Source organism: Carettochelys insculpta, chromosome 5 (assembly GCF_033958435.1).
Source record: "Carettochelys insculpta isolate YL-2023 chromosome 5, ASM3395843v1, whole genome shotgun sequence".
Classification (NCBI taxonomy): Eukaryota; Metazoa; Chordata; order Testudines; family Carettochelyidae; genus Carettochelys; species Carettochelys insculpta.
In genome coordinates this window covers 105786495-105810292 of record NC_134141.1, presented here as the reverse complement: position 1 = coordinate 105810292, position 23798 = coordinate 105786495, and the positions used below count along the sequence as shown (strand labels likewise).

General features: G+C 40.1%; 1 protein-coding gene across 3 annotated transcripts in view; it reads right to left on the bottom strand.

Annotated features, from left to right (window-relative positions):
- Window positions 1–23798, bottom strand: part of PRLR (prolactin receptor) — a 235159-nt gene that overhangs the window by 204050 nt on the left and 7311 nt on the right. For 2 of the 3 annotated variants that reach the window (XM_074995676.1, XM_074995677.1), the window contains exon 3: window positions 267–331. The gene's annotated coding sequence lies outside the window, so the exon portion shown is untranslated. Of the gene's footprint in view, window positions 1–266; window positions 332–5114; window positions 5305–23798 lie in introns of all 3 variants that reach the window. The other variant, XM_074995678.1, reaches the window with a different exon arrangement.

The following is a 23798-nucleotide window of genomic DNA, read 5'->3' as shown; positions in this document are numbered from 1 at the left end:
ATCTAACTTCACTCCTACAAATCCAGCAACCCAAATTACTGGACCTTTGTCAAAATGGCCTTAATAATGTCAAGCACCAAAATTTTTTTTCTGTAAAAAGGGTAGAAGAACACAACCTTCCAGGGTGTTATAGGCTTAATCATGTAAGCAACTTGAGATTCTTGGATATATGCATTATTTATTTTAATTGTACTTTTTCGTTAAACATGTGGTATCCCTTTTGATAAACATATAGCAAATACTTTCATAGTAGATGGCTATCCTACCATATCATTATCTGTCTCCTCCCGTGAAAATGTGAGGGAAGCAGCTCCTGGTGTCATACTGGAATCTGGAAGAAAGATATAATCAGTAATTGGCCCTTTATATGTTAGGTATAATCCATTAAAGATTTAAATGTCTACAGACCAAGGGTAGGCAATATGTGGCCCATCACGGTTTTGTGTGTGGCCTGTTAGACATTTGTTTACTGTCATCCACATGCAGGGCTGCCAGACTCTACTGGTTTCTGTCTGCATAGCTTTTTTTCTTACTGGTACTGCTGAAGTGACATGCACATTAAGCAAGGCATTTGCTGATTGCACACAACACTGACTGTGGCAGCTGTATACTCCCTCTGCATCCAAAATGCTGCTATGGTTCAATTGGCAAACCTGACAAATTCTAGGTACACAATCACAGTTATCAAAAACTACCCTAGAGACCTTCTTGCTTATGACTCTCTTACAGCCCACTGAGGTGAAGAAGGGCTACTCATGTGGCCCTTTCAACAGCCTAGGTTGCCCATCCTTGCGATCAACACACTGCTCAGCCATCTCAGTAATACTACATAACCACTTATACTTATCAAAGTCAGTACAGACAATGCCATGTGCTAGTATTCCTGAAGATGGCACATTCTTTATCTTCATCAGCAGAACCAAAATGTAGTAAATTATCACAGGTGGATTAAGATTTATTGGGACAGTGGAGTACAAAGAATACTTAATCTCCCTCACGTCTAAAACCAGGGGACCTGCCCACTGGCCTGGCTGGAATCTGAGCTGTCCAGAGAGCCCAGGTTGCTGGGGGGGAGCCTCAGATCCTCCACTTCTCCTGAGTGATATGAGGTGAGGAGCAGGAGCTGGGGGCTGCTTTTGAGCCACCTGTCAAGGACAGATGGAGGTGTGGGGATCCCCAGACAGTTCTTAAGTAATCCACAATTTCAGTGTCTCTCCTTCCCTGGCTCTGGAAGAGGTTAACCCTGCAGTTTCCTTGCTTAATTCAGGATCAGTACTCCACTTCATAAGAACATACAGGCACTGGAACACAGAATAAAAGATGGCTCCTACACCAAAGAGCTCCAATCATGCTTAAAAGCCAGCACACGTGAACATGATTGATACTAGGAGTGTAGTAATGAGGAACTCTTGTAGTTACACAGCCAGACAACAGGAGGTCCCAAAGCATGTGGGTTTTTTTTTTCCTTCTTATAGAGTTCCCTATCAAACCAGATTCCCAGAACCTTCTCAAGGCCCTACCCCAGAAACAAATGACTCTGGGTTTGCTACTCATTATTTTTAGAGCACTTGATTTTCCCTTTTGGGACCAAGGCAATTCAAAACTGGGGAGCAGGGAGGTTCTCCCCCTGGGAAAAAAATTATAAATCTTGATTCGCACCCCCTCCCATCCCCAGACTTAAACTCCTCACAGCTCCAAACCATGCCCCACCCCTGCCATCCCCATGCTTAAAGCCCTCGCAGCCCCAAACCAGCCCGAGGCTTAAAACCCCTTACAGCCCCAAACCACCCCCTTTCGGCCCCAGACTGCCTCCACGTGCCCAGGCTTAAATACCTCAGAGACCCAAATTGCTCCCCCTCCCCCACTGCCCCAGGCTTAAACCCCTTGCAGCCCCAAACCGGCCCCACACTTAAACCCCTCAGAGCCCCAAACCACCCCCTTGCAGTCCCATACTGCCTCCCCCTCCCAGGCTTAAGTGCTTAACAGGCCCAAACTGCCCCCTACATAACTCACATGAGCTGCCCCTGCTGCTCCTTTGCTGGGCGACCACTGCCTTCTCCACACAGGTCCTACCAGCCCTCCTGCTCCCTACCCCCACTTGCGGTATGAGCAGTTCCCTGTCCTGGCATGCTGAAATAGGATTCAATTTAATTGGTTTAATGGCCAGATCTCTCCAGCGAGTCATTAAACCAATTACACTGAGTTTTACATTTTCAGTGCAGCAGGGCAGGGACTGGGAGCTGCGGGAGTGAGTGGCAGCAGTGGCAGGAGCTGCAAATTCTAATGGCAATCAATGTTTGGGTTCCAGCCCACAGACTGGGTATGCCTGGTCTAGACAAACCCTGATAAGCTGTCTATCTAACCTGCCCTTAAATATCTTGAGTGAGGGAGATTCCACAACCTCCCTTGGCAATTTATTCCCATGTTTAACCACCCTGATAGTTAGGAAGTTTTTCCTAATGTCCAGCCTAAACCTCCCTTACCACAGTTTAAACCCATTGTTCCTTCTTCTACCCTCAGGAGCCATGGAGAACAATTTTCCTCCCTCCTCCTTCTAACCCTCTTTTAGGTACTTGAAAACCACTAACATGTCCCCTCTATGTCTTCTCTTTTCCAAGCTAAACAAGCCCTGTTCTTTCAGCCTTCCCTCGCGGCTCATGTTCTCTAGGCCTTAATCATTCTTGTTGCTCTTCTCTGGACCGTCTCCAACTTTTTCACACCTTCCTTGAAATGTGGTGCCCAGAACTGGACACAATACTCCAACTGAGGCCTATTGAGTGCTGAGTAGAGTAGAAGAATGACTTCCTGTGTCGTGCTTGCAAAACTCTTGTTGATGCATCCCAGAATCATGTTTGCTTTTTTTTGCAACAGCATCACACTGCTGACTCATATTTAGCTTGTAGCCCACTATGACCCCTAAATTGCTTTCTTCAGTACTTCTTCCTTGACAGTCGCTTCCCATTTTGTATGTAGGAAGCTGACTGTTCCTTCCTAAGGGGAGTACTTTGCATTTGTCTTTATTAAATGTCATCCTCTTTACCTCAGACCATTTAGAATTCCGACCCCATCCTCCAAAGCAGCTGCAACCCCTCTCAGCTTGGTATCATCTGCAAACTTAATAAGTGTACTCTCTATGCCAATATCTAAATCATTGATGAAGATATGGAATAGAACCAGTCCCAAAAGAGACCCTTGAGGAACCCCTCTTGTTATGCCCTTCCAGGACGAATGCAAACCTTTAATAATTACTCTCTGAGAAAGGGCTACTATAAGGTGTGTGCATAAATGGCTGGATAACCTATCTAAGTTGCATTTGCCTAGTTTACTGATAAGATCATGCAAGACAACATCAAATGCCTTACTGAAGTCTCCCCCTTTATTTCCCCACTTTTCCCTTAACCACAAGACTTGTTATCCTGTCAAAGAAAACTATCAGATTGGTCTGGCATGATTTGTTTTTCACAAATCCATGCTGACTGTTACATATCACCTCTTCTTCTTCCAGCTGTTTGCAGATGAATTCCTTAATTACTTGTTCCATTACCTTTCTTGAGCACAGAAGTTAAACTGACTGGTCTGTAGTTTCCTGGGTTGTTCTTTTATCCCTTTTTATAGACGGGCACCATATTTGCCTTTTTCCAGTTTTCTGGAATTTCTCCCAACTTCCAGGACTTTTCAAAGATGACAGCTAAAGGTTCTGATACCTCCCCTATTAGCGACTTGAGTATTCTAGGATGCATTTTCATCAGCTCTGGTGACTTGCAGACATCTAAGTTTTCTAAATAATTTTTAATTTGTTCTTTTTTTATTTTATTCTCTAAACCTACCCCGTTCCCACTAGCATTCATCATGTTAGGCATTTCTGCACCAGATTTCTTTGTGAAGACCAAAACAAAGAACTCATTAAGCATCTCAGCCATTTCTAAGTCTCCTGATATTGTTTCTCCCTCCTCACTGAGTAATGGACCTACCCTGCCCTGGGTCTTTCTCTTGCTTCTAACATACTCATAGAATGTCTTCTTGTTACCCTTTATGTCTCTAGCTAGTTTGAGCTTGTTTTGTGCCTTTGTCATTGCAATCTTGCCCCTGCATGCATATATTGTTTGACTATATTCATCCTTCATAATTTCTCCTAATTTCCACTTTTTATATGACTCCTTTTTCATTTTGAGATCATGCAAGATCTCCTGGCTAACCCAGGGAGGTCTTTTACCATACTTTCTATCTTTCCTAGCCAGTGGTATAGCTTGCTTTTGAGCCCTTATTAATGTCCTTTTGAAAAGCTGCCAACTTTCTTCAGGTGTTTTTCTTCTCAGTCGTGCTCCCTACCAGCTCTCTGAGTTTACAAAAATCCATTGTCTCTATTTGGCTGTTCTCCCTGTCACCATTTCTTAGAATCATGAACTCTATGATTCCATGGTCACTTTCTCCCAAGCTGCCTTCCACACTCAAATTCTCAACCACTTCCTCCCTATTTGTTAAAATCATCACTTTGCTGGTGATGCTACAAGGTCTTCACCTTAGCATGACTCCCAGCTCCTGGGGAGTATGAAGAATTCATTCCACTGAGAAAATGAGCTTAGCACCTTGCAAGGTTGGTTTGACAGTCAGTCAGGCGAGCAGAACTGCAGAGTAAGTCACTGTTTGCCTGTTCTATGATGGGGAGGCTGCAATATTCTGCCCAGTTGAGGCATAAGAGCATAGCGCATCCTGAGCAGGGAATTGCAAAGGCATTGCAAAGGCTTCTCCTGGCCCTGATTCTGCTTGCTCTCATCCCTTTATGAGAAGCTTATACTCAGATAAGGTGCCAGTGCCAGATCATAGGTGAGCACTGCTACAAAGGGGCAGACTGTGGTTGTTCATTGAGACTATGGCTTTCAAAAAGCCCACAGTATCAAGTTTGGGATCTGGAGGAGAGGAAGGAAAGGAGTCTGGTCCCAGGGGAGAAGCCTACAGTGGTAGGAAGGAGAGCCTGAAGGGTGGGGGAAGAGACTTGGGAGGGCACTGTGCAGTGTTGGGGTAAAAGGTGCTCAGGAGGGCTCCATGTGGGGGAGATAGGAGCTCAGGAGTGCTCTTCACAGGGAGGCACAGGGAAATTTGGGCACCCTACTTACCACAGGTGGGTAACTTCCAGTCTGTCAGGGGCAGGGCCTCAGGCAGAAGAACAGGAACATGCTGGCAGGGCAGTGTGGAGGGAATGGAAGAACAGGGGGCAGGGCCATAGGTCCTGAACTCCTGTGGTACTCCTCAAATTGGCTGGGACCCCTGGGCACAGGCCTCATTGGCCCATCCAGCAATCTGTCACTGCAAAATAGGCACAGAACAGAACATGGATACTAGAAACTTCAATGCAGTCTTCAATTCAGTACCATAGTTTTCTAGCTATGTAATTAAATTTAGAGACTTTCTATTTCTTTATATGCTGCTAACACTGAAGCTTTTAAGTCCCCTAGACACCTAGAGAACAGGACCTTATTCTTCTCGCATTTTCACCAATGAAAACCAGGAGAAACTCTGCTAAACTGGAGTCATACTGGTATAGAACCACAGTAAACAAGGCCAGATCTGAACTATCAGTAATCTCATTTTTCATTGACAGTGAGCTGACCAGATGGTACATATTTAAAAGAAGGGACACTTTCCAGAGTACAAACCAAATTAAAGCAGGATATGTCTGTACCATTCCAAAAGTTTAGAAGAAAGTTTTGTTTTGTATCAGCTTAATATCCAATCTACATGCAGGGATCTTTAAACAATTTAACAATAATTTTATAGATGTATTAATTACATCTTACAGTTAAGATGAAATGACACTCAAATAACTGCCCACAGTCAAATAAATGCCACCCTAGTACCTTTTTTAGTACTTGAATTTGGAGTATGTACTTGCTTAAACCAAACAAAAAAAAAACAAACAACCACACAACACCTTTGTTATATAAGGGAGTTTTAATCAGTGAGCTGTCTCTGCAAAGAGAGAATGTTGTCTGACATGACAGTTAACGTTTCACTACATAAAGACCTTTTAAATACCTTCTATAAATATTGGAAAATCAAATTTTATAAAAGTGAAGAATTGACCTGGTGATATAGGACAAACTTCCATGTATTACTGTGTCAAATCACCACAGTCCTGAAATAAACACCCTTGCTATTTACAACCAGAGGCAGGATGGGAAAAGTCCTAATGCCAAAAAGCCTGAGAAACCTTATATCTGGGCCAGTGTCAGGTTTCTTGCATTTTAGACTGGAGTTTCTTGCATTAGAGGCTAGAGACAGGCTGAGTCAGATTAGCAGAGATCCTGTGAGGGATGAGGGGGTGCTTGATTTTGTGTGTGCATGGGTGGGTGGATGCATGGTCGGGGGGGGGGGGGTTGCCTGCCTTTGTTGCATGGTGCATGAGTCACTTGCAGGTTTAAACTAGTGTAAATGGTGAATTAGCTGTAACAATCTTTTAACCATGCTTTGCGGACTCCAGTGACTCAGCTATAGAGTTTAGGGGTCTATTTCAGGAGTAGATTTCAGGAGATTCTGTGGCCTGCAACATGCAGGAGGGCAGAGTAGATTATCACAATATTTCCTTCTGACCTTAAAGCATAGGAGGCTAACAGCCTGAGGGCACAGCACTGAATTGCCAGAGAAGAGGGTAGTCAGATGTGATTGAATAGAAATGAAACTGAGATAACTCTGAAGTGGAGGAAGAAAGGGCTAGGGAATGAGGTGTACAGGATCATGGAAAGATGTGCACAGGAATCTCAACAGAACACTCTCAGTTGGCACATCTCTTCCAAGAGATCTGCAGTCTGGACGTATGCTGTTGATAAAACTTCTGTTGACAGACACCTGTAGTCTAGACATAGCCAGAAAGTACAATGCTAAGCATGCCTGAGGTTGAGCCTCAAGCAGAATGTTCTGTTGTTCTATTTAGAGCTGCAATTCTCAACCCCTCCTCCTCCAAGGTTTCAGGGGTCTCACAAAATTAGCAGAGAGACTACAAACAATAAAAGCAATTTCACCTCCTGCTAGCTGGACACATTTTTTTAACCAGAGTATGTTAATTTTTCTGCATGATATGCTGAAGCCTATTGGCTTCAGTGGAGCTGTTATTAGGAGGTAGCAAAGGGAGAAACTGCTCAGGGCACCAGGTGAGAAGGAACCCCACAAGGCAGATTTCAGCTTATGGCTTCAGCCCTAGGCGACAGAGCTTGGGCATATTAATATCTGAACATAATATTCATTATTACTTCTGTACCTATATTATCTTTTTTTTAACACATATGTGAGAGTGTTTAACAGCAAACCTGTCAATTTAATGCAGTTGTAAATTGATGGGATATGTAGAAGAACAGTTGCTATGGTAAAGGAGGGCTGTGCAGTTTTTATAGCATGTTGTGGGGGATCGAAAGGAAAAAGTTGAGAAACCTGGTTCTGGAGTTGTGTGATGACTGGGGAATAGAGTTTGGGTAAGGATTTTTCAGCTACAGTCAGATTGTTCACAGCTTCTCTTTGCCAGAAAGGCAAGCAACACTAACTTTTCAGTCAAGTTGAAGCTGACACACGTTCTACTCTAATAACATTGCATAGTTCACAGCAGAAGATGCTGAAAGTCAGTTTGATTTGATTTTAAGAAGGAGAATAAGGCTCATAAACAAATATTTCAAAGACAGCTGTTTAAAGAAGGGCAAGTGATCATTTAAATTACCAATTAAATCATAGAAGTGTTATAATAAAATAAGCTTAACATCTGATTATTTATAGCTTCTGCAAAACCAAATGCATTTAGGAAATACCTTGGCTAAAATTTTGATAAACTCTAATTGCAAGTTTGGCTTCCATTTTCAAAGCTAACATATTTAAATTAGTAGATAAATTAACGATAGATTTGCATGAAAACTATATATACAGAGAATGTTTTCCACATGAGAAAAAACAACTCTTACAACCCTGCTTTCATATTTTTAGAGCAGTATTAGGACAACATTTAAAGGGTCATAGGAGAGGATTATACACAGGAGAGGATGCTAAAGAATACGAAAAGCTTTGAATTCTAAAAAATCTAAATAAATTAAATGGTCATGTATTTCATGACAGAAAAATGAAATATTTTGTGTAATTGCAGAAAATATGCAGGCTTTTTGTTGTAAGTACTTCTAGTGTTTTGTACAGCTGCACATCACTATTCACCTGCTTTCCATGTAAAATACATCAGTGACAGTGTTAAAGCATTAAAATCCCCACAATGTGCATTTATGATCCTGTATAAATAAATGACAGCCTATCTAAAGGTTGATGGCTGGAGAGAATCCACCAGTTTGTGTCATTTCCAAAACCTCAATTCTGGTTCACAAAGCAACGTTTAGTAGCCAAAATGCCTTTATGAGAAACAGGTCAACCAAAAAAGCTCCAAAGCAAAATATTTGGAGCCCAGTTCTGTTTATGAATCTATGCAAACAGAACCGAAAAGCACCGCAAATTCATAGGTGATATGTAATGTGCTGTCAAATGTCCTTTCATTCAGACCCTTTATAACCACTTATTGACATGGAAGGAGGGTAACCAGATGTCCCAATATTTATAAGGAATGTCCTGATATTCAGGGCTTTGTTTTATAGACCCCCTTCCACAATTTTGCATGCTTGCCATCTAGTCACCAGACATGGAAGTGCGTATAGGGAAGTCTAAATTGAGGTAATTTGTATGAGGGGGAATCAGAAAAGGGCATAAGAATAAGTAAATTAAATTAGGCAAAAGCCTAATTAAACATTCATATACACTCTTGTTACTTGTCAAGGTACAGGCTTCTCACAATGTAAGGTGGCTTGATTCTTCATTGGCTCACATCCTGCAGAGTCATTAATACCTAGTAAAACTATAGGCAAATGTAGTGAGGGGTTGGCCCAGTCTGGCTGAAAGGGATTTAAATGCAGGCTGGAGACACCCTGCGAAAAGCCCCAGCCAAGCAGGAAAGGACCATAAGCATACCAATCTGAGGGTGGCTTGCTGGGACAGCCGTGTTCATAAGGAGCTGCTCAGCAAAGGAGTGAGCAATGGAGTCCTGACCAGCAAGAGTGCAGGACTAGCTCCCAGGAAAAGAACGGGACGGGGCGGGGCAGGGCAGGGCAGGACAGGCTAGGGCAGGCTCAGAGAAGAACCAGCCTGATATCTGCAGGCTGTAGGCCTTGACACAAGGGCCAAATGGTGCAAGGGTCACAGAGAAATGGCCCAGGGAACAGAAGGCAGTACAGGGGAGTGAAACAGGGCAGGAGATGGTGGCTCTAAGAATCCCTGGCCAGGACACAGAGCAGTGGGCAGACCTGCAACCCCGTTCTCCTTTGCACTGCATCTAGCCACCACAGAGCATGACCACTGTAGACTATTGCTAGCCCTGAGTTGAGAGGCTAGACCTTAGCTGCAGTTGGCCATAGTGTCAGGCATGAGACTGAGGACTGCTGGTATTCCTGGAAAAGGGCGAGAGACTGGAGCACTGGGCAGTGCTGAAGGGTAGTGTCCTGTAGACGACACCATGTTCCAGGGGGTGATGCAAGTCCAGAGCCAGACAGTGGAGGCATCCAAGAGCAATGATGGGTGAGACACCAGCCAGAAGCCGGTGCCCTGCGAACAAACGGAGCTAATTCATGGAGTGTCCAGTAGGAGACACCACAACTGTGAGTTGACCCCTTATTTAAAAAAAGGGCAACAAGCTAAAGAAGTGATTTTTTAAAGGAAAAAGGAGAAAAAGGATACAGAGAATACACATACAAAAAAAGTAAAGCAAAAGAAAGAATGATATGAAGAGGAAACAAAAAGTAGAAAAATCCATCCTGTGGAAAATATCAAGTTATTTTGTCAAGATCTTTTCTGCTCTGGCTGGTAGCACTACCTTTAAAGCTGCCAAAGGCAGTGGCATCTAACTACAGCAAGAGCAGATGAAATCATAGATTCTGACACCAGAAGGGACCATTGTGCTCATCTAATCAAGCCTCATGTATAATACAGGCCACAGAACTTTCCTAAAACTATTTCTACAACATAGGAACATAAAACTGTATGTTTTTCTAAAATTGCAACAACAGAGAATGCATCATGGCCCTTAGTTGTTCCAATGGTTAATTGCTACCACAGTTAGAAATGTACAACTTACTGTCAGTCTGACTATGTTTAGTTTCATCTTTCAGTCACTGGATCATGTCTTAACTTTCACTGGTAGATTGAAGAGCACATTTGCTTCTCATATAGGTACATGTAAATTATAAAGCAAGTCAACATTTAATTCTTTGTTAAGATATACAGATTGAGCTTCTTGAGTCTTTTCACTATAAAGCACCTGTGTCAGGGCAATGTGTCCTATTTTTTTTTTTACAGTTTGATGTGGCACCACAATAACCTTACAAAAGTCTACTTATATTACATCAGCGTTACTACTGTAAACAATAAAACCTGTAATCTCATTAGAATATCAAGTTATTTTGTCAAGATCTTTTTTCCACAAGTGTTGATTGTAATTAATTACACTACTCTCCCCTCTAAAGTCTGAGTAAGTCACACAGCTGATATGGGGTGATCTGAAAATAAGAAAACTAAAGAAAATAAGGAAATAAAGAAAGGATGTCACATTTCTTCATCCATTCATTTTGGACCTCAGAGCATGTGTGTTTCTAAGTATACTCAGCGCGTACTAGACTTTCCTCAAGGACTTAATCCACAGATTTATGGAGCTCAACAGCTGTGCTACTCAAATTACTTAAAAGGTTGAACAGTATATAGGTTCTCACCCTAAAGCTTAATATCCCTACATTGTCAAGAGATTACTGACAATGATGTCCTTTTGGGGTTACTGCTCCTGAGTTGCATGAGTGGCCTAAAATCCTCCAACCATTTTCACTTTTGGTTTGTTTCCCCAACTTTTTTTTTTTATCTGAAATGTTATCTACGATGCTTGCAAGTGTCTTACTAATGACTTTATGAAACCAAAATTTAAATTTTTAAATGCCCTGAAATGGTTGACAATTGCACAGCATACTAAAGACTTCTCATTTTGGTCCAGTTCAATATATTTCAGGGACTGACAAGTGTGAAGTGGCTCTGTTATTGTTAAAAGTGCAGCTTGTGGAACATGCCTCCCTCCCCTGCCCATTCTCCACCTACTAAACGGGGGAGGGAGCACTCAGAACCTCCTCCTGCAGCAGGATGGTGGGGTACGGGCTTCTGTCCAGTGGGGAGGATGAGTCTTGGGGCTTCAGCTCCATATGGCACACCAGTTGCAACTTAGCACTTGAGCAGGCCTAAATCCCTGAGCTCAGGGAGGTGTGCCCCAGTTCTCAAATTTCTTAAGGCTGTTGTATGCAGCTAGCACGATCTGTGCGTTTGGCCACCCTGGTACATATGATCATAAGAATCTTAGTGTAACCATACAAGTTATTTTTACAAGACAGTAAGATGTGAAAAAGAAGGCAACAGAAAAGTACAGTAATTACTAAAGAGGACAACATACAAAATGCCAGAACTGAAGCATCAAAACTTGCCAAAAATCCACCTGAAAAATAAGACAAAGAAATAATCGTCCAAGATCATTTGTCTAGAGCAAATTAATTTAAATTCAGTGAAGGGGAAAAAATATCTAGAAGGGAAAGAACAAGATATTATTGCCATAATCAGTTATGTGGCTGGATGATTTGTTCATGTTCCCAAAACCTGTATTAGGCACACAATAATATCAAAAGGATAGGATTTTGTTAGTGGATCACGTTGCCAATAAAAGTTAAGTCAGTACTGATGCCTGTTGAGGAATGAAGGATTTTAGAACATATGAGAGATTGAAATAAAATGGGTAAAATTGCTAGGATAAATGAGACTATGTTAACACCTATCCCACAGAGCAAAAATGTAAAGACTCTACATAATTGTTAGTGTTGTGACTTACAATAAGGCACAATGAGAAACCATAATAAACTGCATAGATAACAGCAAACCAAAATTCAGCTGATCAGTATTCTGAAACTTCTTCCAAAAAGGAGCTTTTTATTGTGCTTCAGAAGCAAACAAAAAACCCAAATCCCATTGTGAATGGAAAATGAGACAATAATGAAATGTTTAGGGCACTTCATTCAAACTTCCTCCTTCTACTTCACCCATCTTGAAGAAAAATTAAACATTTTTTTCCTTTCCCTATTGGTTCCATTTGTATTTTAATTCTTCTTATCAGAAATACATATCTGTAAATACTGAAATTAATATATACATATTAGTATACAAAATTTACTTCAGTACTGTATCTGTTCCAATTAACTCTAAAGAACGAAAAGTCTTATCCTAAAAAAGCAGTGATAATCAACTTTAATGCATTTCATGTCCTGCCTATCAGCATTGTTTCTTGCCATGCAAATGAACAGATTAATATTTTTGTGTAATGATCGTTACTTGTCTGAGTTTTGTGTCATATACATACAATTATCTCAGCAAAGTATTTCACTTATATATCACAAAGTTCTACACAAATTCCATTTTACAGGGTCCCATACATTTCATTTCTCTCTGGTTTCTTCTTTAATGGTAACAGTAGCATTTAAAACACAAATTTACTTACAAAAACTGCGCCCTTTAATCCATCTAACTAAGAAATGCATTCACTTGTTAGAATAGTCCAGGTCTGACAATTCTATCAGGTATATTGTGTGAGCATGTCTGTGCATACCTCCCTCCCTACTAAACAGTCACCTGCATGTTAAAGAACAGACAGATCTTGTTGCTCTCTGATAAGGTCACAGAAGCTTAGCTAGAATATACCAGGGCTTAATCCTCATTGGTTTTGCCTGTTGAGCACAAGGCTGTTTCCTTGACAACAGCTGCAGTTGCTACAGCATCCACAGCCACATGTGATGTCAAGATTTTGGGTTGGCACACCACAAATCATTTACATAATATTCTTTTCTAATTTTGTAGATTAAAAATGAAAAATCAGTGACAACCTCCAATACATTTTCCCTCTGCTCAGATCTGAGCACTTCACTATTAGGTGTTTATTTACAGTGGCTTACACAATGTGCCAATCCCTAAACATAGCATAATTCCAGCACTGTGGATTTCAGAGATTAGTTATTATTTATTTGTAATTCTCTTTCAAGATATGGTTTTTCAAAATCTTCAGTGAGTTACTGAAAATATAGATCTTATAAGAGCTGCATTCAGAAATGCAACAATATTCTGGAAAGTAGAAATATGATCAAATGACATAGCAAATTTATGCTAAGAGGAGGATTTTTTACAGGAACAGAAATACCTTCAAGCACTGAACCATAGCTACTCTACTTGATATACTTGCTCAAGGTTGAAATTCATCATAGAGAGGTAAGACCTAATACATCAATTAAGCTCTACCTGAAGTTGCACAACATAAGCCACTGAAATAAATGGTAGGTTTGTCACATGACTTCAGCATGGAGGAGGATTAGGTCTTACAAGCTTCTGTGGAGCTTCAGGGACACAGAGGGCCTCATGTAGCTCTTCTGTACTGCTCCTGCTAGTTCATATGGGAAATTGTTCAAGTAGTTCTTTTCTACTATTTTATGACTGCTCACTCCAGAGAGAATGCCTTGTAAATGCTCAAAACACCATCACTGACTACTTGACACATTAAATGCCTCTCAATGCTTTTTGTTTTTTCCTTAAAAAGAGTGTGACTTTGTGCCAAACAAATCCTACAGGTTCCCTTCATTTTCCACTTTGATGCTCCTCCTCAATGCACAGCTAATAATTCAGGTTAAGGTGTTTCTTGGCTGTAGCAATGATTAGTCAAAATGGTACCACACTTAACTTGTAATAACTCCCCTTCTTGGGATTTAAGATCAGGAAATAACATATACTCATCTTCTTTGTTTACTGAAGCAACATAATAATTGTGTTAGTGCATTTCAGGCAACCCAAAGCAGGCTGATTATAAAATGAAGGAACGCTTATAACCATCCCAAATCTTAGGAGTTAGCGATGCCTGGCTTGTAGAAGTGCATGTGGTGGCAGGAGTCGGGGAGACAAGGGGAAGAAATTTTCCATGAGTCCATAAGCCATCCACCTCATGTAGTGCCCTCTGCTATGGAGCAATGCGAGTTCTAATGAAACCAACAGAACACCCCAAAACTTCTGCTTAGGCTTTGAGTATGAATGTTTCCACTCAGTCCTGTTTTGGTGCCCGTAGAGGTGAATGACTTAGCGTAAACAACTAAAGCTACCACATATGTGAAATGTGATCAGTATACTTTGGAGAGTGAATATGAAGTGTGTGCCCACAGAAATAGACAGAGAATGTATGGCAGCTAATCCAGAAAGCTGTATCTATATTAGCTGATGTATCAGAGTATGCAGTGTTGTGTCTAACAGAGGATATACGCTAATTAAGGAATACCATGTGATGTTGTCAGATGACAATTAATGAGAAATGATTCTCAACTGCAAAATTTAACTCAGCACAAGCATTCTCTCTGCAGTTTGCAATGCATGCTTTCTAAAAGATTTTCAGACTCAATGTGTGCTTAATAATTCTCCTCATGTCCCCTAGGAACAATGACTTTAGAATTGTTAACTACTTAAACCAGGGGCAGGCAAGATATGGCCTAAGGACTGGATCCAGCCCGTCAAGCCTTTCAGTCTGGCCCATGGCTTGCTCCTGTGGCTGCAGAGCTTCGAGTGCTGCTCCCGCACACAGCAAACTCACTCAGCTCCCCCGATAGAAACCAGTCAAAGGGAGCTGAGAGAGGAGGCGGTGCAGCACAATATATCAGCTCCCATTGGCCAGTTCCTGCTTTTTATTTTTTTTTTCCTCCATAGGACCACTGTTTTTATGATTATGTACCTTTCAGCTCCTTTAACCTTCAATCATAAAAAGAGTCTGCTTAATTATTTGAGCTTTAGCCAACTGGAAGATGAAGAAATTTAAAAAGAAGCCTCCAGCCAGCACTAGTTCTTTGCAGAGAGAATGGCTAAAAACAAGATTCAGCAGCCAAGATAAGTTTTGTGGAATAAATTGACAGAGTGTAAAACCAGTTCTATGGTATTGCACTAGCTTTTGCTAGAAGAACTGGTTTTCAAAATGTATTATGAATGATACCCTTTGCTTATTATTTTACAGTTCATTCTCACATTTGAAGTGATCATAAACTTCTGAACAAAAGAGCAGTCCAGTAGCACTTTAAAGACTAACAAAATAATTTATTAAGTGAGCTTTCCTGGGATGGACCCACTTTTTCAGATCATAGCCATACCAGAACAGACTCAATATTTAAGACACAGAGAACCAAAAACAGTAATCAAGGAGGACAAATCACAAAAAAAAATTATCAAGGTGAGCAAATCAGAGAATAGATGGGTAGAAGTGCGGGGGGAAGGTCAAGAATTAGGTTAAGCCAAGTATGCAAACGAGCCCCATAGTGACTCAGAAAATTCCCATCCCGGTTCAAAGCACGTGTTAATGTGCCAAATTAGTTAATGTGCCCCCCCAATCAACCAGACTTTTGCCTGATCAACCAACTAGCGCACTGTCATACAGCCCTGGGATCACCCAGGTGACTGTGCCATCTCAACTGGCCCCTAAACTAGTTCTCCCCACCTTGAAACCACCCCTGCCTGGGCAGAATGGTATAACTTTTACCTAATTATCCTACTAGTACACCAGGCAGGGGACTGTTGTACTGACATGGGATCACCCAGGTGACTCTGCCATCTCAACTGACCCTCAGCTACTTTGCCTCCCACTTTAAACCTCAGATTGCCAGAAACATCATCTCTGAAAATATTACGGGAACAAATTACAGCATATGATACCCAGCTCCCTGACACACAGTGAGGGGTACGGGATGTAGATGAAGGGCCAGTTGACAGGGTCCCTTCAGGGGCTTTCTGCTAGTTCCCTGGTGTGCACTGCCTGACCGAAAACATAGCAAAGACCAAGCTCCCTGGCTAGTGGGGACTAAAAGGGGCCTTCTAGTCTCCCCACTTTGCCTGCAGTGACAGCCAGCCACCAAAATCTTTGAGGGGGTGTGGGAACTCCCCCCCGCAACAGCCAGACCCTGAAGTCTTTGCCTGGGAGGAGACGTCTCCCCAGTGACAGCCAGCCCCTGAAATCTTTCCTGCCTTTGGAGTTTTCACTGCAAACAAAACAATTCTGGTGGCATGGTCTCCACTGCTCTGCAGGCATGTGCTTTTACTGGGTTGGGAGCTAGCCACATGACATGGTTGGGTGGGGGATAGACCCGAAGTGCACGGCACCTGTCGGGGGAGGGGCTGCCCCGTACTAGCATGAACCTCAGAAAATAATTTTCTTGGCCTCTCATAGATGCATGACCCCCTCAGCCCAGCTACCACGCAGTGTGATGGAGTGGGGGCTGGCACCAGCACTGAAAATAAAAAAAAAAAAAAAAATCTTGCCCTTGCCTGCTATATCCTGTTCAGGGAAGAAGCCACCACCCCGTGTTAGAGCTATTTTTTTCTGCGTAGATGCAATCGCCAAGCTGATAATGAAATGAATTCAAAATGGGCCCAGGTGCCCACTTCAATTTCTTGGGCTTCCTGATGCTGAATTCAAATTTGTGGGCTTCCCATAGCCTACTTCCTGCACACCTGGAGAGCAGTGGAGATGGAAGGGGCCAGAGCAGACAACCGTGAGGCATTGTGGAATATATACAAGACACGTCTGGAGCCCAGTAAAGTCAATGTACATAAATGCCATTTCCACACTAGCATGAATCCAATCTTTTAAATTTGAACTTGGTGCTACATGGACTCGCATGGTTGGTGTAATAGTATCGACCTTAGCACTCTCTGAAAATTGACCTAATGGCATTCCCAGTGAAGACAGCAACATTGTAAAATCAAGCTAACTGCCTTAAAATTGACTATATCATATAGCGTAGATACAGCCTCAAAGAGAAAATCTTTTTTCCACTCACTATCAAAGCTCTAGTTTCCATCTTTGTACTATGTTTTTGAATTACTTGAAGATGTATTTTTATATTATCTAATTTAATGTTACACCTTCAAACACTTTTGCAAATAACCCTAATTACCATGATTTTGACAGCCCAAAATTTCAAGCTTCTTATTAAATACCTGTCACAGAAGTTATCAGTTACCATAACTGCAATTTCAATTATTGTGACAATAATTACCCTGAATTATGGCAACACTCAAAACTCAGAAATAATAGCAGAAGTTTTCACTCAGCTATCCTCCATCACAAATATATATTTAGCTCATCTTTGTGTTGCTATATTGCCTGAGCATTTTGCTGTTTAGCACCATATTTTCATGAGGCAATAGTCAATGTGGTGTCAGGAAGTTATTAAAATTACCTTTGCTCATGAAGATATTGTCAATAAAACAGCTCACACAGAAACACAGACTTCTTACTTCACCTTCTAAATCTGTTTCACCCATTCCTCTCAGGTGATTATTCTCCCAAACATGGGGCTTCCCTGGTGTCACTTGTACAGCTGTAAATTATACTGCATGTAGAATGCATAATTTGTAAACTGTCTCAAGGTCCTTCTGGATAAAAGGCATAATGCAAATGTACAAGATTAAGAAGCAGAAAACCACAGCAGAGTTTAAAAAATGCATTAAGTAGAACATCAATTCAGAAGACAGCTCTTGAAGAGACATACAAATATTAAACAAGAGCTTAGCAGAGTTAATGAGTATAAATTCTTTACAGCAGTACATTTGCTCACTTATTCCTTTTTCATCTTCTTTGTCAATGTACCTGTTTTTCCATTCATGGGCAGAATAAATTTTCTTATATGCACCATGCAATGAGTGGATATACACCACTAATAGAAACACATGCTGCTGGTTGCAGGCGCTCTGCTTATCATCGGGGTGGCATCTGAATCTCTCATGGGTGCCCACCCAAGTGCTCAGTTTACAGCGAACACAGAGATGGACCAACCTTAGTGCACTCCCATACTCAATGACAAGACCTTGCTAAAAAAACCCACTTGAAGCTTATTGTGTTCTTTGTACCCTTGTGTCCTCCTGATATCTGTTGATGCCGTATAAAAAATTAAACACTAAAGTAGACCCATTAAAAAAAGCATGGTGTCTAGGCAGAGCTGGGACCTTTGCACCTCTAGGTCACCTGGTTTAAACCCTGCTAAGATCAACAGTAATCAAAAGCAGCTAGCATCTAAAGGGTGCTTAATGATCTGTCTGAAATGAACTGGCTGTTTCAATGTACTAATTTTTGAAGAGTTGGCCTGATCAGGAAAAAAAAAAAAAAAAAAAAAAAAAACCACTCAACTGTGTAATGTTGAAATGTAAATACAAAGTTGACAGAAGAATTGACTCCTGAGAAAACTCACAATGTAGAACCCCGAAGAGCTAATCTATCTTGAGGTTCTACATACAATAAGGCCTTTCTCTGAAAACAGATCCCAACTGCTACAAAATTATTAGTTTGCATTCATTGATTTGAATATATTGCAGAAACTTATTACAACCTGTGAGTTGCTAGTACAGCCACTGAGAGAAACTGAATGGAAAAATGCATGTGTAAACAAAGCCGCAGTTAGCATACAAGAAAAACCACAGTGAGAGCTTCACTCATGCTGTATCTGTCCTTCTGAAAAGCAGAATATTAAATATTCTAAGGCACTGATCCGGAAAAAGCAATTTGTTTTCTTGCTTAAAAAAATTCTCAAAATCTCTACATTAGACAACTGAAGAAAATTATTTGAAATCTAATTAGGGTACTATTTTGGAAGAGATAAACAAATGAACATACTTGCTAAATATAATGAGATTTGGTATTTTAGTTTTTACCTTCTCTGTCTTCAACTACAGAATATAAGTGGCTCATTGTGTAGGGAACAGAATACATCTTCATCAATCTTCAAAGAGAAGAAATCTATTATTCATTCCTGACTGGACTTCTATGGGTGGCTTGGCTTACTAACACTGATATTTTTCTGGTCTAACTCTGCTTTAAAATGCTGAGAACTATGTTGTCAGTCGTTATGCATGAACTGTATGAAAAATTGAAGTTAGCATCTTTCCCACTGCACTAACAGAGTTGTAAGATTAGTTGTCAGAGTCCATTGAAAACTGTCATTTTTGTTCCTATTTTGGGGTCTTTTAGTTGTCAATGGATAAATTAATTAATGTTCATCAAAAAAAATGAGGAGCCTTGTGGCTCCTTAAAGACTGGCACATTTATCTGTGTATAAGCACTTGAAGTACTTCAGATATATGAAGCAGATGGCAGGTATATATACACATGCAAAGATGGATGTGTTACATTACTATACAGAGGACAAATGTTAATGTTCATTGAGTGTCTTGAAGATGAAAAACAATGTGTACTATTTGAGTACAGTATACATAAATCTTCCTCATAACAAGTGCACTATAATTTAAGTGGTCCTTAATGCTTATATAATGGAGAAGTGTGTACTACTGCTGTTCATTCAATATTTTTTTCTGGAATTACACAGAGAACTTCAATTTATTATTTTTTCAATGATTGATTCTTCTAGTAAATCCAATTATCATATAATTTTATTGCCTTATTCTCAGAGGCAGCAAACCAAAGCAAGAAACAAAAAAATAAAATAAATAAAAATTAAGACATTCTGACTGCTTAAAATGTATCCATAGAACTATACAATATTAAAATAAATGAAATTAAAGGGCAAACAAAAATTATAATAAAACTTGCAGACATTTCTGTCACACATCTCATGTATTACTCATTATTAAAGAAATACCATAAAATATTTGTTTAAGAGAACATAGTTTATTTTAATAATTGCTTCTAGTTCATTGATTGGATGTCTTATGTAGACCTATTTCCATTTCAAAATTGGTCAGAATCAATACCTTTAAAAGCATATTTAAGTTATCCTTTAAAAATCAAATAACTATATTATAAAAATATAAAATTTAAGTCTTTCAACTACTCTATTTTAGTGCCTTTTGTGATTTTACAAAAACTTCATCTCAGTATTTGCATACACATGAACACACACAATATGTTGTACTCTTATACCACTTCAGTTTTCATTTAGATAATGTTCCCAGACAAGAGAGTCTTTTGTAAACAGCCCTATCCATGGTAACCAATTCTTAATAATTTATATTACTGGATTCTTTGAGCATTACCATCATGATCATGCCTCCTTTGGATGGGCCCTGTATGAAGACAATTGAAGGGACATTACCCTCAGAATGCTTAATCTTTCACCCTGTCAATATCCTTAATTTCTGTAAAATGTATTTGCATTATGTGAATCAGAGCAATGAGGGAACAATTCTGTCTGAAGGTTCGATTTAAGGTTCCGGTTCGGATCAGAGTGTCAAAACAACGCCTAAATTTTGTACCTTTTTTTCCTTACATCTTTCACTATTGTCTACTCTTTGTTCACTGCACATTAATAATTCCCTGTGTAATTTCAGCTACTACTTCTGGCAGTGTTTTCATTCTCATTTAAAAAAAATGTACAAGTACTCAGGAAGGAAATTGTTGCCTGACAGTAAAGAAAAGCAATACTTAAACATGCACAAAAGCTCACCATTTATTCAGCCATCACTAGCATCAATATTCAATCAGTGTTTTGGGGAAAACAAACATTTGTACTGGCTTCAGCCTAAGTACAAACTGACTCTGGCAACAGACAAGATGATTGTGTGACTTACAAGAAAAGTGCTTAAATAACCTATTGTTAGAGAAGAAAATCTGCATACGGATATCTTGTTCTCATAAAATTTAACTCTATGCATTAAGGTTAAGATATCAAGACTCATCCGTTCATCAGTCGGCTATAAACAAAGCAAGCACAGTAGGACAAATGCCACTGCAGTCTCAATTCTGTCTCTCTCCAGGGACCACTCTGTAATTATTGCATGCTGATTCACAGCATCAATTTTATCCTTATTAGCAGATTACAAGAGGATTCTGAACGGGTAATGATCCCACAAGAATATTTTTAAGTTCCTGCCAATCACTTCTCAACATGGTGAGAGAGAACAAGTTCTCTAAACTTGCAGATACTAAAGTTAGTTCCCAAGGTGCTGGGCAAATTCCAGCTCACGATTACGTTATGCTCACTCACATTCCCTCTCCAGTTTAAATGGACATGCTATTCCCTCACTCTACCTTCTAAAAATAAATTGTTCAGCAATGTTTGTGAACAATCGCTGCCCTATTTCTATGAGGAAAAGTGGCTGAATTTCAGCTGCAGACAAATAGTTCTGGTAAAGCAATTTGAGATGCTTAATTAAACGATTACAGACAAAACCTACAATAAAAGAACAGAGGGTAGACTGTGCTCAATTAGTGAGCAGATAGTAAATATTTGGGTTTATCCTCATTCTTCAATGTGTGACCTAAGGCCTTGTTTACAACACACTATTGCAATCCTACTGCAAAGACCAAATTACACTAGGTTCTCAACATTCATGAGGGTTCCGTGTTGAGAACCCTCACGAATGTTGAATTTTGCGAATATGGCAGCTCCGACTGCCAGCACCCACCCGCCTGGTGCCCTGGGGGAAGCTGCAGTGGTGGCTGCTGCTGGTGCCTCTCACCAGGGGCTCCCGGGGAAGAATTCCTCTTATTTTAAAAAAAAAAAAAAAAAAAATTGCTACCTTCACATCACCATTGAATCAGGATGAGGTTTTAACTAAAATTGTCTTCTTTCTTGATCAGAGAGTTACAGCTTTTTGTTTATCTAATTAAACTTTTAAGAGCTTCCAATTCTCATTCATATTCCCAATCAATATTATCAGTCAATATCAATATTATTATTGCTTCTCACAATTAACATTATTAGTAATTCTCCTAATTTCTGAAAGTTAAGCCTTTTGAATGATAAGTACATACATTACTACTGGGGACTATGTTTTGTTTGCGTATCTTGAATGTAATCAGGTAACAATCATTGGTCCCTTGGCAACAACAAATGCAAAGTTTGTCTATATGGTACTTTAGTCTGCTCTTCAGGGATGTAAATGTTATTGAGCACTAGTATGTCACGTACTAATTGGCCCATGCATTCTCCCCTGCTGCACAATAAAAGGTCCCTTGTGCACATTAACATATGGGTTAGGGAACTTTTAATGCAAGCCAGCAGGGACCACATAGGTCAATTAGTATGTGATTCGTCAGCATACACCAGGATTCTATGGTGAATAATCAGTGATATTTTTTGAACAAAAATTGGATATTTTTCTATTTAAACTGTGTTTTCTTTATTTTAAAAAAAAAAAACTATGAAATACTGAATTTCTCCTTTAAAATAAGTTACAATTAAATCTCACCACAGACATGCTAAGTCTACGCTTCGTGTCATAAAAATGAATTAATGGCTCTAGTCTAGTCTGTCCAGCCTAAGTATTAGTTCTTGAAAGTTCTGGGCTTTCAGTTTCTGTTTCTCAGCATGTTTCTTACATGTGCAATGAGACCCAGGCTGTATAGGATTGTTTTTGTTCTCTTCTTACATGGTGGCGGGCCTTGGTCAAGCATGGTGGAGAAGATAGTGTCTTAACTATCTAAAAGACTGAAAGGTAATATAGGAAAGGACAGTGGCAACATAAAAAGGAACAGTAGAATGGACTGGAAAGAAAAAAGGGAAGACATTATTCAGCACACACACACTTTCCTATATCTGCATCTTATCCCGCCACACATTTGCCACATAAAAAACATGCTGGACATAAGAGAGAGCCTATCAGGGAATATTATCTTAAAAAATTAGACAAAGTACACCCTCTTTGATGTTCTAAAATGATGTACTGAGTTGTAAATTAATGTATTTTAGTGATCCACTTTGTGCCATTGTTTAAGAAATATATAAAGAAAAGTACCAGTTGGAAATCTGATTTAAATCAATGATTTTCTTGTTGGTGATTTAAATAATTTATACCTGGGATTTATACCTCTCTGGTGCAGGCTAGTGTACAGTATAAAGAAGTTCTCACAATCCTGTAATAAATCCATCTTTATGCACCATAAATGAGGACCAACCTTGAGTGCCTCTCTGTTGAAGTCAATACCTATGTCTTAAAAAAGCATTATATGTAATTTTCAGAAACTATCTGAGCTCCCAAACTGAAATTTCCCATAACACCACTATTTTTCTTTCTACACATTACAAAGTGCTTACAGAGTAACTCATCCTGTTCTTCAGGGCAATTCAGTAACAGAATTCTACCAATTAACACACTGATCCACATATATTCAAGATACTGTGGTTCTAAGCTATCAATAATTCTATAAAGAGGTAATGGTGTCTTTAATATAGATTATTACACCCTTCCCTCCTCCATCAATATGTTTACCCCACTCTGTCCTATCAGAATCATAGAAGCCCAAGACTGGAAGAGACCTGAGGAGGTCACTTCTGTCATGTATAAACCATCTACACAGGCATTATCTCCCCCGTGAGTCAGGAACAGCATGATTTTGGCAGGAAGGGGCTGTATGATAAAAATCCCCACAGATACATGAAGCTTTAAATTGCTATTGCTTGCCCATTGGCAACACTGTAATGGTTCTTCTTGACCAGTAGCTCCCCCAGGAATTTGAATTGTTCCATGCACTCATCCATATTCATGAGTCAGGGGTATTCAGATTTGCATAGGGGCAATCTGATTGGGTGAGCCTGGATGCCTGCCAGAACTCTCCATCAGAGTGTGGACCTAGCTGAGGACTTTACCTGCATGGTAATGATCTCATGAATTATTCATGAGGACCTTCTATATAAGCAGGGCACGCAGTACATTCCAGGTGGCCCTGGACAGGAAGGCACAGCTCGCGA